Source organism: Ostrea edulis, chromosome 7 (assembly GCF_947568905.1).
Source record: "Ostrea edulis chromosome 7, xbOstEdul1.1, whole genome shotgun sequence".
Lineage (NCBI taxonomy): Eukaryota > Metazoa > Mollusca > Bivalvia > Ostreida > Ostreidae > Ostrea > Ostrea edulis.
In genome coordinates, this window is record NC_079170.1 from 70,109,294 (window position 1) to 70,126,422 (window position 17,129).

A 17,129-nucleotide genomic window follows, 5' to 3' on the forward strand; every position below is an offset into this window, starting at 1 on the left:
TACTTATACATATACATATACTTACACTTATACATATACTTATACATATACATATACTTATACATATACTTATACATATACTTATACTTATACATATACTTATACATATATTTATACTTATACATATACTTATACTTATACATATACATATACTTATACATATACATATACTTATACATATACTTATACATATACTTATACTTATACATATACATATACTTATTACGTATACTTATACATATACATATACATATACTTATACATATACATATATTTATACTTATACATATACATATACATATACTTATACTTATACATATACTTATACATATACATATACATATACTTATACATATACATATACTTATATATATACTTATACATATATTTATACTTATACATATACTTATACATATATTTATACTTATACATATATTTATACTTATACATATACTTATACTTATACATATACTTATACATATACTTATACTTATACATATACATATACTTATACATATACATATACTTATACATATACTTATACTTATACATATACTTATACATATATTTATACTTATACATATACTTATATTTATACATATATTTATACTTATACATATATTTATACTTATACATATACTTATACATATATTTATACTTATACATATACTTATACTTATACTTATACATATACATATACATATACTTATACATATACATATACTTATACATATACTTATACATATACTTATACTTATACATATACATATACTTATACATATACATATACTTATACATATACTTATACATATACTTATACATATACTTATACATATACATATACATTATACATATACTTATACATATACTTACACTTATACATATACATATACTTATACATATACATATACTTATACATATACTTATACATATACTTACACTTATACATATACTTATATTTATACATATACATATACTTATACATATACTTATACTTATACATATACTTATACATATACATATACATATACTTATACATATACTTATACTTATACATATACATATACTTATTACGTATACTTATACATATACATATATTTATACTTATACATATACATATACTTATACATATACTTATACATATACATATACATATACATATACATATACTTATACATATACATATACTTATACATATACTTATACATATATTTATACTTATACATATACTTATACATATATTTATACTTATACATATATTTATACTTATACATATACTTATACTTATACATATACATATACTTATACATATACATATACTTATACATATACTTATACTTATACATATACTTATACATATATTTATACTTATACATATACTTATATTTATACATATATTTATACTTATACATATATTTATACTTATACATATACTTATACATATATTTATACTTATACATATACTTATACTTATACATATACATATACATATACATATACATATACTTATACATATACATATACTTATACATATACTTATACATATACTTATACTTATACATATACATATACTTATACATATACATATACTTATACATATACTTATACATATACTTATACATATACTTATACATATACATATACATTATACATATACTTATACATATACTTACACTTATACATATACATATACTTATACATATACATATACTTATACATATACTTATACATATACTTACACTTATACATATACTTATATTTATACATATACATATACTTATACATATACTTATACTTATACATATACTTATACATATACATATACATATACTTATACATATACTTATACTTATACATATACATATACTTATTACGTATACTTATACATATACATATATTTATACTTATACATATACATATACTTATACTTATACATATACTTATACATATACATATACATATACATATACTTATACATATACATATACTTATACATATACTTATACATATATTTATACTTATACATATACTTATACATATATTTATACTTATACATATATTTATACTTATACATATACTTATACTTATACATATACTTATACTTATACATATACATATACTTATACATATACATATACTTATACATATACTTATACTTATACATATACTTATACATATATTTATACTTATACATATACTTATATTTATACATATATTTATACTTATACATATATTTATACTTATACATATACTTATACATATATTTATACTTATACATATACTTATACTTATACATATACATATACATATACATATACATATACTTATACATATACATATACTTATACATATACTTATACATATACTTATACTTATACATATACATATACTTATACATATACATATACTTATACATATACTTATACATATACTTATACATATACATATACATTATACATATACTTATACATATACTTACACTTATACATATACATATACTTATACATATACATATACATATACTTATACATATACTTATACATATACTTATACATATACTTACACTTATACATATACTTATATTTATACATATACATATACTTATACATATACTTACACTTATACATATACTTATACATATACTTACACTTATACATATACTTATACATATACTTATACATATACTTACACTTATACATATACATATACTTATACATATACTTATACATATACTTATACATATACTTATACATATACTTATACATATACTTATACTTATACATATATTTATACTTATACATATACTTATACATATACATATACTTATACATATACATATACTTATACATATACTTATACATATACTTATACTTATACTTATACATATACTTATACATATACATATACATATACTTATACATATACTTATACTTATACATATACTTATACATATATTTATACTTATACATATACTTATATTTATACATATATTTATACTTATACATATACTTATACATATACTTATACATATACTTATACATATACATATACATTATACATATACTTATACATATACTTACACTGATACATATACATATACTTATACATATACATATACATATACATATACTTATACATATACTTATACATATACTTATATTTATACATATACATATACATATACTTATACATATACTTATACTTATACATATACATATACATATACATATACTTATACATATACATATACATATACATATACTTATACATATACTTACACTTATACATATACTTATACATATACTTACACTTATACATATACTTATACATATACTTATACATATACTTACACTTATACATATACTTATACATATACTTATACATATACTTATACATATACTTATACATATACTTATACTTATACATATATTTATACTTATACATATACTTATACATATACATATACTTATACATATACATATACTTATACATATACATATACTTATACATATACTTATACATATACTTATACATATACTTATACATATACATATACATTATACATATACTTATACATATACTTACACTTATACATATACATATACTTATACATATACATATACATATACTTATACATATACTTATACATATACTTATACTTATACATATACTTATACATATACATATACTTATATTTATACATATACTTATACATATACTTATACATATACTTATACTTATACATATACATATACTTATACTTATACATATACATTATCATGGCTGTGGGAAAAGCATTTTCATGAGCATATCCAATGAATAAGAGGTAATTGAAAAAGATTTAAAAAATCAATAATTTTCCCCAAAGAAAGTCTTTTTGAATTGAAATTGTTTATGATCAAACTAATTGTTTTTAAGATAATTGAACTTAAATATTGTTAGTTCTACACCCGGTAAAATAAACATTAAACACGTTCTAAACCCGGTAAAATAAACATTAAACACGTTCTACACCTGGTAAAATAAACATTAAACACGTTCTAGACCTGGTAAAATAAACATTAAACACGTTCTAGACCTGGTAAAATAAACATTAAACACGTTCTACACCCGGTAAAATAAACATTAAACACGTTCTAGACCTGGTAAAATAAACATTAAACACGTTCTACACCCGGTAAAATAAACATTAAACACGTTCTAGACCTGGTAAAATAAACATTAAACACGTTCTACACCCGGTAAAATAAACATTAAACACGTTCTACACCCGGTAAAATAAACATTAAACACGTTCTACACTTGGTAAAATAAACATTAAACACGTTCTACACTTGGTAAAATAAACATTAAACACGTTCTACACCTGGTAAAATAAACATTAAACACGTTCTACACCCGGTAAAATAAACATTAAACACGTTCTACACCCGGTAAAATAAACATTAAACACGTTCTACATCTGGTAAAATAAACATTAATTAAACACATCAAATCTTCGAACTCGATGTGCGTAAAGGGATCGTATATATAAAGTGAAAGTTCGTACTTGAAGAGAGAACCAGATATAATGTACCTGGGAAGAGATCACCGACCTTTCGAAAGTAAACTGGGAAACTTTCTCACTTACCGGCGCGAGCGGGATTCGAACCTGCGCCGACAGAGGTGAAAGGCGTGTAATGTTGAGTGCGATGCTCTAACCACTCAGCCACGGAGGCCCTCAGTTTGAAAAGAAAAATAAGGAAAGAGATTCAGTGAATGCAAATATTTCATATTTACATTTGACAATGTTTCCTTATATAAACAATACTAACGAAATTGACGTTCAATGTTTGATGACATGAGGTTGATCACGTGATCAGATTTTCTAGCGTATGAATACAATCACCGCTTCAAAAATATTTGAGTACTAATATCAAGTACTTTCACTTCTTGAAACAAAATAACGGAAACATACATGTATCAGAATTTTTATTGGGTTTATTGTGTAAACAGACAAGAGTTTCATCAGTTCACCTAATAAAATTTCAGAAACATTAATATATAGGGCTCACAGCGGGTGTAGATACTTACTCCTCCTAGGCACCTGATCCCACCTCTGGTAGAACCAGGGGTCCGTATTTGCCCAACTCTGTATTTTGTATTGCTTATATGAGTTATGAGATTGATTACTGTTCGTTATCGTCACCTTTCATTTAACATAACGTTCAGGGCCCGTTTTTTCGAAAGCTGGTTAACTTTAATACAATGGTTAGATTTAACACAGTGTTAACTCCTAACTAACTAACTAACTAACTAACCAAGTGATCAGTTAATGCAATGGTTAAATTCTGTTTTTCAAAAGCAATTTAACACAGTGGTTAGTTAACACTGTGTCAACCAAGTTACAGTAAAACTCTGATATAGCAAATTTCTGCGGACACTCTAAAAATTCGCTATAAGCGTAATTCGCTATACACTTACAGCGAATTCATAATTTAAATATAACGAATTCGTTATTGAACTGATTTGTTCTACATGTATATCATTTGTATAAGAAAGCCAGGGCCGTAACTGCCGATGAGGCAGACGAGGCAACTGCCTCGTCTGATTTTTTGGCAAAAAAGAAAATAAAATTATATAAATGTTATATTATAGGATATATGTTTAAAATGAAGACAAGCACCTTTGTCTTTGACACCATATTACGATTCTTTACATAGTACAAATGAAACACAAACATGATAAATTGGGATTTAAAAAGTGTCATTTTCAGTCGTAAAGTCAATCGGCGGCCCCCAATCCCCTGCCTCCCCTGATTTAGAACCCTACTTACGGCCCTGAAAGCACCAATCGATACAATGGCAAATAAAATTACATATTACTCGCCCTTGATGACAGGTGGCGCAAGCCTCGTTGACGTTCAACGCTCTTCTTTCCCCCTTAGTGAAAGAGCGTCGTTACCGATTATATTACTTTGCCAAGATAGAATTTCACCAGCATAATGACAGATTACTGTTCCTGGAACCTTACCGCCTTGAGAAGCGAACTCAAGAAACGAAATGCGCGAGTATCGGGGCGGAAAAGAGAACTCGTTGAAAGATCTGAACGGTTTTTTATTCTAGTTCGAATTTTCTCATCATAAATATTGAAATCGCGAATCTCGAGAGAATAAAGACTATATTGTAAAACCATTCGATGTATTTCATTAAAAACGTAAGCTTGTTGCATCAGAATGAAATTTCCTAACGTTAATATGGTTTCACCATTTACTTTAGATATTTAAAACATCATCGATGTGATGCAATACTATCAATCAACAATGTCAGTATACACAATCGTTCACGAGTGCCATTTCTGGTACAATGTCCTGGTCTCTTTTTATTAGGATATTATCAACATTTCAAATTACAATATTTTCAATCATATAACATACAATCATCACTATTTTCTGAAGTTCAAGGACTGATAAACGTTTTGTATTTTCTTTTTATGTTGACCTGGCCGGGGGGGGGGCTTTATTTTTTTAAACTATAACGATTTTTTCTGGGTTGATTTTTCTGAAATGCAAAAATATGATTTTGGCTGAATCCTCCTCAGGACTGAAAATGATAGCTCTATGTGCCTGCATGCAGTTACATGTACATTGCCCGCCCTGTCAAATGACAGGTCTAAAACTATTACCTTGTCTGTTAAATAAAATTTGATGATATAGGACTTTTTTGGCCCTGACTGTAATATTAAATACAGACTTTACGACCCCATTTTTAGGCCATTAATGCTACATATATGACATTACGTACAATATGGACCTTGAAATATTATCTTTCAGACTTGATGCATACGACAGAAACTATAACTTTGGTGGTGGTGAAAGAGTTGAAAGGGAGTACTGCATGGAAGTCCCGAGTTATGAGAAATATAAAGACATTAATAAAGATACTGTGATTACAAGAATTAAAGAAGAAGCTGTATGTGCATACTTGGGGAAAATGAACAGAGAAATTGATGCAAATGTTAGATACCTTTATGAAAGCAAATTTTTAAAGTATGCAAGATTGGCATGTGAAGATGGGCTATTCTTTGTGAAAGCTGAATGCAAGGCACAGATGAAGAAAACAATGTCGTATGCTGTCGATGCAAGTTTTGATGTTGATGAATGTGTTGTTGAATGTCAATGTGAGTGTGCAGTAGGAATGGGTCCAGTTGCAGCTTGTAAGCATGTATGTGTTATTTTGTATGCTCTATAGAAATTCTGTGAGAATGGTGACTTGACTACTGAGGAAACTTGCACCCAAAATTTGCAAACATTTCACCAAACAAAACCCTACAAGGGGAGTCCGATTAAAGCTAAAGACCTCCCTCTTGCAAATAATGCTGATGTCATATAATGCTGATGTCATATAATGCTGATGTCAAATAATGCTGACGTCATATAATGCTGACGTCACTTATGACCCACGCTCACTTCAATTTGGGAACATGTCTGGATATCACGACACCTTTAGGAACATTTGGTTGAATCACCCATCAGTAAATACATTACCAATTTCACATTTATTTTCAATCGCAAACACAACTGCAATGGATTCTGACCATGATTATTTTCAGGAGAAACTTTCTGAAATGTGGCTGAAAAATTCCAATATTACAAACATTACTAGTATGGAAATTGAAAAATTTGAAAATCAAACTCGTGGCCAAAGCATCAATCCTCTATGGCAGTCAGAAAGGTGCAAGAGAATTCACTCCTCAAATTTTGGAAAAATCTGCAAATGTACAGAAAAAACTAATATGCATAATCTTGCCAATCGTTTAACTAAATATACCCCACAAATCAATGTTGCACCCATAATCCATGGTAGATGTTACGAGTCAGTAGCCATAAAAAGCTTTGAAGAAAAATGCAAAGTAAAAACTCAAAAATGTGGCACATTTGTATCCAAATCCCACCCATTTCTTGCAGCATCTCCACATGCTGTAATTGATGAAACCTCCATTTTAGAGGTAAAATGCCCATTCACTGCAAAACATGAACATATTTCTAATGAAACTGTTCCCTTTTTGAAGAATGTAAATGCTTCCTTATGACTTGATATGTCACATGATTACTTCTATCAAATACAAGGGCAGTTATTCTGTACAAACAGAACTGAATGCACTTTAGTAGTGTACACATTCAAAGACCTCAAAGTTATACCAGTGCCAAGAGATGAGGAATTTATTGAAAACATGATTCACAAATTAGAATCATTTTTTGAAAAATATTTCAGAAGTGCAGTGTTAAACAAATTTTATCATCACTTCTAAGTGTCATATTTGGACACTGAGTCATGGTATTAATTGTAGCAAGACATTGTTTATAATATATCACCAAACCCATTTAGTGATTGTCAATTTCTTATGTTGTGGTTTCATATATTTCTTTTTATAAAAAAAAATTTCATATCATTTGATGTTTTAATATTTTAGTATTTGTTAGAGACTTGGAATACAAAAAATAAAGTTATTGGAGCCTGGAGAGTACAAATCATGAAAATACATAAGTATGTTTATACTTCACAGACCATAACAATCTTAACTCTTAAGCATGTTTGAGTACAATACATTTTCTGAAGTTGCACATAGTGAAGCATACAAATATAATTTCACTTGCTAACTTTGTCTCAGTGCTGTTCAAGGGGCCCTTCAAAATTTTAAATGTTTTTGCTAATCCAATTATACGTTCAATATGCACCCTTTTACTAGATATTTTGCGATCATGCAACACAGTGTTTCCCGACATACGGTTTTTCTTCTTTAAAAATGTTGGAATATTAATTCTAACATCCCTGCAAGCAAACGTGTCTTGCACGTTAAAGCCCTTGTCAGACATAACTGAATCGCCTGGCTCGCACTGATTCAACAAGGAACTGCGTTCCACAAGTTGATGATCACTTGCAGAACCTCCAAAAGCTGATGAGATGAAAGATACAAGACCACCAGGTGTTGAGCCAACAAGTACCTTCACAGTATTCCGATTCTTGTATGTAGAGAAAGTAGACTGCTGGGCTATTGGTGGTTTTGGTTTCTTGACAGCAATCTCGGTACCATCAATGATTAACCGTGTTGTTGGGAACTTCGAATAAAAATCCCTTGGAGCAAAGAAATTCACCAACTCTCTGTCAGGCCAAAAGTTAACCTCTTGTCACTGCCTGTACATGAAGTTGAACCATGTCAGCCATATATTTTCAACAGTTGTTGTGGACACTGAAAAAAGCCTACTAAGTTCAAAATTAGTTTTATATTGTCTTAGTTTGATCAAGGTAAGAAACAACTGGTTCTCAATTGTCAGATTCTGTACCTGGTTGTATATGTAGTTCAAATGAAATGCAGCCTCACCTAAACTATGCAGCACGTGTAAAAAAAATCGGTGTATGTTGCTAGTCCAGTATAGAACATAAAACCTTCACTATCGTTAATGAAATTTTCCACTGACATTATTGGCAATGACATGGTTTGGCATGAACTTTCTGTATAAACTGGTGCAGCATCAAAGGATTCATAACTACATGAAGGCATTGGTTCATTACTTTCGCAACTACTTATTTCTACAAAATTACCAATGTTGGAAAAAATGGCTACTTGAGACTCGTCATCGGAAATCGGACTAGTACAGGCTTGCTCCACTTTTTTCTTGTGTGCAATGCGTCGTTGGTTTCTGTCATCTTCGCATATCCTTGAGCTGCTCCAAGGGAATATTGAAGGAACGGCATGAGGCTTCCTTTGCCTTCTGAGAGGATCAGCACCTAAACAATATCAATATGACAAATAATGATAATGCACAAACATGCTTAACTTATACATAAACTATAAATATGATTAATGATGTACCATATTCAAACATGCTTGCTATAAATCGCCTAATGAAATCTATTTTTCAAGAAGGTTTTCTAAATATTGATCAAAATAATTCTTGTTAAGAATTTTATAGATACAAATTTAAAACATCTTATCCCGTCATTCCTGTGAGACACGCCATCCTCACACTAGTACAGCCCTCGTGGACAGTCCTTGTATCCACGATATGGTACATGTATGTGTCTTCGGTGTTTTTGTCTGCAGTCTCCTGAGTTTCAGTTGCTGATTATGACATATCAAAATAGACATGACAATGCCAATTTCATTGTGTAAAGAAACAAAAACTGGCAGTTTCATTTCATACTTTGATTGATGTCAAATACACATTCAATATGGGTGGCTTTTTCTGAAGTTGAAAATGCAACAGAATGTAACATAAAATATTTCAAACAACAAAACAAAACAATAAACAATTTGAAACACTGTCATCATTATGACCCATGTACTATACCTTTGTAACATATATGTTTACATGATAGAAAGGTATAATTTGAAGAAAACCCCCCCAAAAAATCCATTATTTCTGGCTCTGACATAGACATCAGATCGTATTTACATAAGTAATATCGGGCTACATGACGACAATATTACCAGACACATATCAACGGTGGGATTTCTTAACAATGTACTAAGGCTGGCTGCCCCCCCCCCTTTTTTTTTAGTGAATAGTAGTGGAAATGTAGACTTGGAACTGATAAAATTGAATCCATGTGCTGAAGGACCAACCCTGTACCTTTCCCTTCACTCTAAAAACAATGTTTAGGTTTGGAACACTTTTTAAACGTGTTTAGGTCTAAACGTGTTTAGGATTGTGCTTATATCCTAAACGCGAAGTGTAATAACATGTTCTACCCTAAACATGTTCAGACTGAGAACATGTTTAGCTATGCAAAAATACAGTATCTAAACACAAAATAACATGCTAAACACTTGCTAAACACATTCCTAAACGTCTAAACACAATCCTAAACGTCTATGCGTTTAGGTTTTGAACATGATAAGTTTAGTAACATTGTTGACATTAGTTTTACAGTCTTCATGTAGAATATTCCTGTCTTCTGTAAATGAAATTCGAATTGCAGAAAAAACTGCATGTCAGAATTGCCATACTTCAAACTGCTATAGTGTACCAGGTCCCGATAGTGACCATAGTGTACATCATACGCCGTATTGCAATTATACACTGTCGAGGTCGATATCCAAAATTGATGGAACCATTAGAAGAGCCGTTTATGGGCTTCAACCCTTTCCTGTTGGAAATGAGCAGAGTTTAGGAGTATCCAGAAAATTTTGATCTGGAATTCCATTTCAACTTGAACAGGTCTGGACACATACATATTGAATTTAAAAAAATAGTGTAATTCATTGTCTCTGGTATTAGACGTGCCTTTAGTGTTAATTTAAACCAATGCATCACTCTTACTTTGCATTGGAACAAAATTCATTTAAATCTTGTGAAAGAGAACATCAGTTGCAATTGATGCCCCCCCCCTTTTTTTTTAATTCAACATGTGACAGTGCCTGTTATGCGAAAACTAGCATATCAAAGACAAAAAAATTGTTGAAGTTGTACTTGCCGGATGATATTTAACCATGTATAGTTTACTTCTTATATGTGCATAAGTGATTTTTAATGGTTTTGTCTTTAACATGTATCGCGGAAATGTCAACTGTGTTGTTTCGGCAATTAGAATATAGAAGTAGAGTAATCGGACTTGCAATGTAATTTGAGAAAAACCGCCCAAACCCGTGTAGTGATTTTGGGGGGTGGATTTTGAGTATTTCTGGTCGGGCTCGGAGTCCTCTGAGCCTGCACGTGATTTTCTCTCTCTCTTACCCGCGAACTCTAGGCAATCGGACGTGTCTTAGAAAGTGCAGCAGTGTAGTTATTGTATTTGTTAACCCCTTGTAAGTTGTTCTGTGTATTTGTGAATATATCTGTTTATAAGTGTTTTCCGGTGTTCTTTGTGTGTAGGAAATCACTTTACCCGCATTGTTCAATTTGAAACATCATGGATCCCATAGACACAGTTTGTAATGCAAGGGATATTCTTGCTAGATTTTGCAATGTTATTCTCCAATAATTGAAGAGAAAGCTACTATTTTAGACTCTTTAATGCTGTGGATTGAGTTTTAAATAGAAGGTTAGCAAATCATTTTGTAATTGAGACAAAGTCAAAACCTAAATACAAGGAGAACTAATTAAAACATGTTCAAAACCTAAACACAAAAGAGGTAGACGTGTTCAAAACCTAAACACAATAAGGGTAAACTTGTTCAAAACCTAAACATAATAAGGGTTAAACATGTTCTACACCTAAACATAAAAAGAATTAAACATGTTCAAAACCTAAACACAATTAGTTAGACATTTTCCAAACCTAAACACAAAGAGATTTAAACATGTTCAAAACCTAAACACATTGGGTTGAACATCTTCAAAACCTAAACAAAAAAAAGTGTTCAACATGTTTAGATTTAGAACGCGTTCAAAACTGTACACAAGAAATGTGTTTAACTTTGTGTTTAGGATCTAAACACCATTTTTAGAGTGTTGATAAGGAAAACCCCTTTTTACTTTTATACTTTTAATATTACACGTAGGAAAAACGATGCTAGTGTCTAAATCTGTAAATCACTCATTAACTGCAAGTATTACAACAAATTATAATACCATCAACTAAAATCAACATTAATTAATTTATGAATCATATCAGATTAAAACCCTGTCAAGTGAATCAACCCACCGTATCTAGTTTCCGTTTCAAAGTCATCATCCTTGAAATGTTGATCACATACTACACTCCGTGGATGTGGTGACCAAAACTTGTACTTATCTGTAGTGCTATTTCGCTTAATAGCGACAATCCACTGTCGTTTGATGGTCTCATCCGTTGGAAATCTGAGGCCCCCGCGATTTGAGCACCCCGGCACGCAGCAACAAGACGGCATTTTGCATCAAAAACTCGATGTGACACTTCGATTACTCGTACACTGCACTGTACACTATTGACACCGGAAGTAAGATTGAACGTTAACGAGTAGTGCGCCACCTGTGTTATATATAGGAGGAATAACCGACAATTATTGACCATTGTGTTTGTATTGTCTCTAAGAGAAATTAAGCCAATGTATTTTCGAAAAGAAATATTTTTATACAACAACTATACACACTGATTTATATATGATAATTTTTCTTGATGAATTATTAAGTCACGCAAGAACATGTCGAAAGAACAATGTCAACAAAATTATGTGCAATACATACAAACAGTCTATCGCAGTTGTCATTTACTTGTTGCTTTACACAAATAAAGGAGTGTACGATAAAATAAATGCAATCTAACTTCAATTTTAATTAACGAGAATGGTTAACAATACCAACAATATATTTGCTAAAAGTATGTGTAACCATTATTTTGCGTTAACAACCTCTTTTGAAAAAATACAAACAAAAATTTCGTAGTAAATGTAGGTCCTTTAAGGCAATGGAAAGCGATTGTTAAAAATCACAACGAGTTTAAAATGAAAACTAAATTCGTTATAAAAGGTGATTTTTACGTTCATTTTTAATTCAAGGGGAAAAGTTTACTTCGTTATGTCCGTAAATTCGCTATGTCCGTGTTCGTTATAGACGCAGATTTTAATATAGAATATATAAAGAATTTGCCGAGGAAATCAACTTTACTTCGCTATAGCCGTAATTTCGCTATAACCGTGTTCGCTATATTCGAGTTTTACTGTAACCACTTGCTAATCATTTGATTACCGATAATGCAAATTTAACTCCTATGTAAACAAAAGCAATTTTGGTGTGAATAAAAGTCTTGTTTGGGGGAGATAGCTGTTGAAATGTTCATGTATTGGTTAATTTCGAAATACATGACAGTGATTGTGGGCCATACATTTATGCTCATATAAATGCATTCATTAGTGCATTTAAAATTTGAATAATCATAGAGGCATTAGAGCATTATAGATATATACTAGATCATAGAGGCATTAGAGCATTATATATATAGATAGATACTAGATCATAGAGGCATTAGAGCATTATATATATAGATAGATACTAGATCATAGAGGCATTAGAGCATTATATATATAGATAGATACTAGATCATAGAGGCATTATATATATAGATATATACTAGATCATAGAGGCATTATATATATAGATATATACTAGATCATAGAGGCATTATATATATAGATATATACTAGATGATAGAGGCATTAGAGCATTATATATATATATATATATATATAGTGGGATAAATCTCCGATATAATCTTCTAGAGTGCTCGACGTGGCCTCACGGAGCTATATATATATATATATATACATATACATATATATATATATATATATATATACATATACATATATATATATATATATATATATATATATATATATACTAGATCAAGGTGGGAGTATATGGGAGTCGGACAACAAGTTCACTTCACAATTGTCTGAAAATACTTGACAAACCAAAGCAAAATAATATATACACACACCCCTAAAAGGAGTTGTTCTGTTCGGACCGAATCTCAATTTTTTTAGTTGTGTGATGGGGTGGGGGTGGGCAAAAGTCCATCCTTCATCAGTATACTTTACGGGTTCAATTCAGTTTACATTTCAACTACCAATCACTAGTGCTATGATATGAAAAAGCGGGGAAGGGGGTGTCCGATTTGTCATTTTGCAAACCCGAATCCCTGGATATCCCAGAGGTGGTATCAGGTGCTTAGGTGGAGTAAGCATCCCCTGTCGACCGATCACACCCAATCGAGCTCTATATTTTGATCAGGTAAACGGAGTAATCTGTAGTCAAAATCAGTGTGCCAAGAACGGTCTAACAATCGGTATTAAATACCAAAGACAACATCTGGTACAATGAAAGGTTGTATTGGCAAACTAGATAACAACCACAGAATTTGTGAAATGCCGATTTTAATGAAGGCTGTTGAATCTCCTGTAACATCAAGTTTTGTGTCAGTAGATTGCTTTGATTAAAAACTTGATCATATGCAGAACAAGCTCTTGCATATCGAATAAGTTGAGAGATATAAACACCATATGCAGGTGATAATGGAATATTGCTAGATAGATATGGGATGTTGATGATGGAGAAGCTGCAATAATCGTGTTTGTCATAATGTTGTTAGTTTGCCGTCGATATTGATTTTCAATTAAATATCTAAGTAAGATGCAATTGTGGAGGACTCTGTGGTGTCTTTTATTTCAAGTTCACAGGGATATACCGAATCGACATGAATGAAAATAATTATTATTAACATATAAAACGTCGTCGATATATCTTTATAAATATATTTTTATTTTTTCTAAAAGCCCTTATTTGTATATTTCAAAAGCATTTTTGAGGCGGTCAGAGTTCTTAAGAATTTTTTGACGTTTTTTAAAACTCTTATGAATATGGGGAAGTCCTTCAAAGCAGTTCACCACAAAAAGAAGGCGTTACTCAGCTTCATCTTTGTTCTGTCGATTTTATCCACTTTCATAAGTTCTTCTACATTATTGTCTAAATAACCGTGCATTCTCTTAAGTCATTATTTAGTTCCGTTGAATTATATATTTTTCTTCTGCACAACATATTCTACGCGCACGGTGCCCAACTCCAACAGGAATCTTATTTTGTGGATTGGGGGTCGTTAAAGGTTTTAAAGGTACATGGGTTTATCGGTGTTTGGCAGTATAAGTCGGTAGAAAGGATTCCGTCTGTTATTGAGATTGTTACATAAGGAAATATGTTGTAGTGTTTGTTAGGCGTAGGTCAAGCTGAGTGTTCAGATGTATTTCATTCGTTTTGTCGTAATTTATTTAGTTCTTCTGTTTTTATCCTGTTGCCAAAAATGGTATCAACACATCGTACATGAAAGGTGAAGATAACGAACAGTGATTAATCTCATAACTCCTATAAGCAATATAAAATAGATAGTTGGGAAAGCACGGATCCCTGGACACACCGTAGGTGGGATCAGGTGCCTAGGAGGAGTGAGCATCCCCTGTCGACCGGTCACACCCGCCGTGAGCCCTATATCCTGATCAGGAAAACCGTAGTCAAAATCAGTGTGCCAAGAACGGCCTAACAATCGGTATGAAACACGTCAGACAACATTTGACTCAATGATAGGTTGTTTTGACGAACTAGATCGTTATAACGTTTGATTGATTCTGTTGATGTTTTCCGCCACACTCAACAATGTTTCAGTTATCTGCTGGACAACTCGCCCCTCTTAGGACAACTCGCCCTCTCTCAGGACAAGTCGCCCCCTTCTCTTGAGACAACTCGCCCCCAATATTATATATAAATATATTATGACATTTTATTTTTAACCCTATAAAGATATGTCTTTTTATTTCATACTTTAACACGAATGGTAAATTCTAATAGAATTATACACAGATTTGATTATTGCATTTCAGAAAAAGTTATATTTTTCATAAATCAATTGGCAAGGAAAATTATTACTGATCTTCAGGTAGTTGATTAAATGTCTCCAATACTGAGAAAATTTTGGGTTTTGGGGGGGGGGGGGAGATGTGAGTGGTTTTTTTTTTTTTTTATCGATACAGTATACATAAGTGTAAAGGTGAAGCATGGATATTCTGAAACATGTATCTTTTAGTGCGTTTCTCAAACTAATTCCCGTTGAAAAATAATAAAATTCCCATTTTAGAAATTTTATAACGGCTTTGCTTTACTGATTCTTTTTACGCGGGGTGATTCTTTTTACGTGGCGATTCCAAAGTGTAAAGAACTCTGATGATGAGTACCTCATAACGTTTGAAGTAAATGTATACAGCTTGGGGGAAATCAAACAATTAGATTTAACAACAGACGCAGATTATTGATAAGTATACTACGTCAGCTGTAGACCAAGCTAATACTCTCCCTATACCAAACGCTAACTTTTTTCCGCTGAAATTATATATTTTACATGTACATAAAAGTGATGATGAATTTACTGAACCCAAACACTGGATTTTCACTATAATATATCGTCTTGCATAAAAAGACACGAAGTTCGGTGTTTATCTGAACACGTCTTATTGTCTGTGATGTATATACTATCTATAAGAAATTCATTTTTTTTTTCTAAAACACCTCTTGGACTTAAACCAAAAATAATAATTGTAAACATGTATGATATGAATGGGGCGAGTTGTCCCGAAGAGGGGGCGAGTTTTCTTGAGGGCGAGTTGTCTTAGGGGCGAGTTGTACT

The 17,129-nt window shown here is 30.7% G+C and overlaps 1 pseudogene; it reads right to left on the minus strand.

The window, feature by feature from the left end:
• Window positions 1–8,400: 8,400 nt before the first annotated feature.
• On the minus strand, window positions 8,401–10,092 carry LOC130048464 (uncharacterized; annotated as a pseudogene).
• Between the last annotated feature and the right edge of the window lie 7,037 nt (window positions 10,093–17,129).